The following is a 203-nucleotide window of genomic DNA, read 5'->3' on the forward strand; positions in this document are numbered from 1 at the left end:
TGATTTAAGGATTTAGGATCAAAGTTCTTATTGGAAATCATAGTTTGAATGTTATTGAGGAGAAAACATCAGGTTTGGCCTGAAACTTTTTATAAACCTTGTTTGATAAGAAAAAGGTTTAAAAGTGGCATTATATGAAACCTGACTGATTCAAAGGTATGATATTTGTATAGCTTAATGTTTAGCCTGAAAAGTGAAAAGGA

The sequence above is a fragment of the Cynara cardunculus genome (assembly GCF_001531365.2).
Source record: "Cynara cardunculus var. scolymus isolate 2C chromosome LG 5, CcrdV1, whole genome shotgun sequence".
NCBI lineage: Eukaryota > Viridiplantae > Streptophyta > Magnoliopsida > Asterales > Asteraceae > Cynara > Cynara cardunculus.